This window comes from Microtus ochrogaster, unplaced genomic scaffold (assembly GCF_000317375.1).
Source record: "Microtus ochrogaster isolate Prairie Vole_2 unplaced genomic scaffold, MicOch1.0 UNK35, whole genome shotgun sequence".
Lineage (NCBI taxonomy): Eukaryota > Metazoa > Chordata > Mammalia > Rodentia > Cricetidae > Microtus > Microtus ochrogaster.
The window spans coordinates 2,813,615-2,815,956 of record NW_004949133.1 but is presented as its reverse complement, the minus strand read 5'-3'; the positions used below and the strand labels follow the sequence as shown (position 1 = coordinate 2,815,956).

Genomic DNA, 2,342 nt, shown 5'->3' with positions numbered 1-2,342 from the left:
AAAAAGAGCCTGTCTGTAGCTTCAGGCAGTCCCTTAAAAGTTCCCAGCCGAAAACAGTTCTGTGCCCTGTGTGTTTTTCCCTGACTGGGGCCACCTTCTCCATATCCTCCTGCTCCCAGGAATCCCAGCCCTTAGTGAAGGAGTCTGATCTGAACTGGACAAGGGTTTCAGAGCATCCAGGATAATGAATCTGCTTCCTCATCTTGACACATGGACTCCAGACATCTTTCTGTGAGATCCCCCCAAGCTTTTGCCCCATACCTATGGTTAGTTCTGTCCGGATCTTTGGCAGCCCAGGCCCAAAAGGAAACCCCAAAGCCAACACCCATCATTGGGAGTCTAGTTTGGGCTTGCCTAAGCCATGGTCTGATCTTCTTTCCAAAACTCCCATCAGGGCGGCACAAAAGATCAGAAGCTTAAAGACACTGACATCTCATTGGTTGAGATGAGATTTATCAGGGTCCCCTCCAAGTTCAGCCACCATGTTTCAGTCTCTTGAGGATTTTCTACACTTCAACTGGCTGGATCAGGTCTCACCCCTAACTCCAGGGCTTCAGGGTGGGACCTGGGGCCTGTGGCCTAAACTGAATGACTGCATCTGGGTTTTGCTGGTATTCTCTTCCTGCTGCTGTGGCTGAGTGGTGTCCTCTTTCATTGGACTGGCTGGTGATGGCTCCGTTTGACCTTCTGATTCCTTCACCAGTAGATAACGGAACAGTTTTGACTGGAAAGTGATGAATCAAGTGTAGTTCACACCTGAGAGACCAAAAAAGCCTAGCAGAGAAGCCTGAGTCACATCTTCTCCATTGAGTATGGTCCTGAGGTGGAGTCATAAGTCACAAGCAATGCCACACCAGTTTGGAATTATGATTAATAGGATGGTATTTATTTAAAGGGGAAAAACTTACAGATCACAGCCCTCTGCACAACCAGGAAGGGAGTCTAGTCGCCAGCGGAGCAGGAAGAGAGCGAGGAGAGGGAAGTCGCTGCTTTTTTAAAGGGAGAGAGACCATGCCCCAATGGGCTGGTATCTCAGCAGCTATAGGCTAGAGGAGCGGGAGGACCTCCCGCAACACTGAGGCTGGAGGACGAGCCTGGAAACAGCTGAGTCTGTCAATGAGCTGTGGTGTCCACGAGACTCACATGTCTGAATTCTTTTCCCTTTCTTCTTTATTTTTTTTTTTCATCAACGGACTAGCACCAGGTTCCATACAATTTTTGATAAACTAAGTGTCTTGAAGTAAAAAGAAAAAGAATCTTCTTCAATACTTATCACAAATGTCTTGTTAATTTAAAAATGCAAACACAAAAGCTCAAATAAAGAAGCATTGCATGATATTCTTGTCGGACTTAAGTAAACACAATTATAGGCTTCAGCAGTAGAATACGGTAAGAAGGTAAGGGATTCCTCGCTCTTCCGCTCAGTGAGAGCTGTGGGTTGTGGGTGTGAGGGAGACAGTGCTTCTCCCTTCATAAATCTGTTTTCTCATGTAATATCTTGTTATGATGAATGGGAGTCTAATGTTTCAAAAACACATGTACTTTTGAACAGTGTGGTACCTAAGTGAAAGCCGCCTGCTTCCCCTGGCGCTGTGGGCTCTAACCAAGAAGAGAAAGCCCAGCTGTGATGGGCACCAGCGTCAGCTTTCCCGGGGTTTTCATGGATAGTTTAAACATTATGTTTAATTTGCCTCGTGGGAAGCTTTTAGAGGTTGCTTTCATGTTCTGTGTACCAAACTACCACATGTCCAGCAGCTTGAAAGGAAGAGCACACTGGCTTGCAGCGCCCATAGGTGCCTCAGCATGGTTTATTGGTGCTCTGTCCAGGGTTCACTGGGATTTGTTTGTTTCTGGAGGCTCGGCTGCAGGGGAGCTTCTGCCCAGTTCATTCAATTTGTTGGCAAAATTTGTTTTCTTGAGATTGCATGACCGTAGAGTGTTTCTTGAGAACATGATTATAGAACATTGCTTTGGGCCATCTGGAGGCAGGTCCCAGGTTCTAGAAGCTAACCTCTAGCTCTTTACGACTGAAGGTCTCTCTGACCTCAGGGAGGGTCTGATTCTTCTATTACGGATTTTCATCTGATCAAGTCAGACCCAGCCCAGATCATCTTCCCTTTTGTGAATGCAAATGCAACTATTTAGGGACTCTTAATTATGTATATGAGGTCCCTTTGCCACAGTCTGTGGTTTAGATTCTGGTCACAGGTGCTTACCACATTTAAGAGGAAGGAATAGTTCTGGAATCACAAAGGGGACCCTAAGCATCTCTCTACCACAGAATGCTAACCCACGAAGGGGACCCTAAGCATCTCTCTACCACAGAATGCTAACCCACGAAG

The 2,342-nt window shown here is 46.5% G+C and overlaps 1 pseudogene; it reads right to left on the bottom strand.

Annotated features, from left to right (window-relative positions):
• Window positions 1–33: 33 nt before the first annotated feature.
• The window catches only part of LOC113458499, an 8,911-nt pseudogene continuing 6,602 nt past the window's right edge, over window positions 34–2,342 (bottom strand).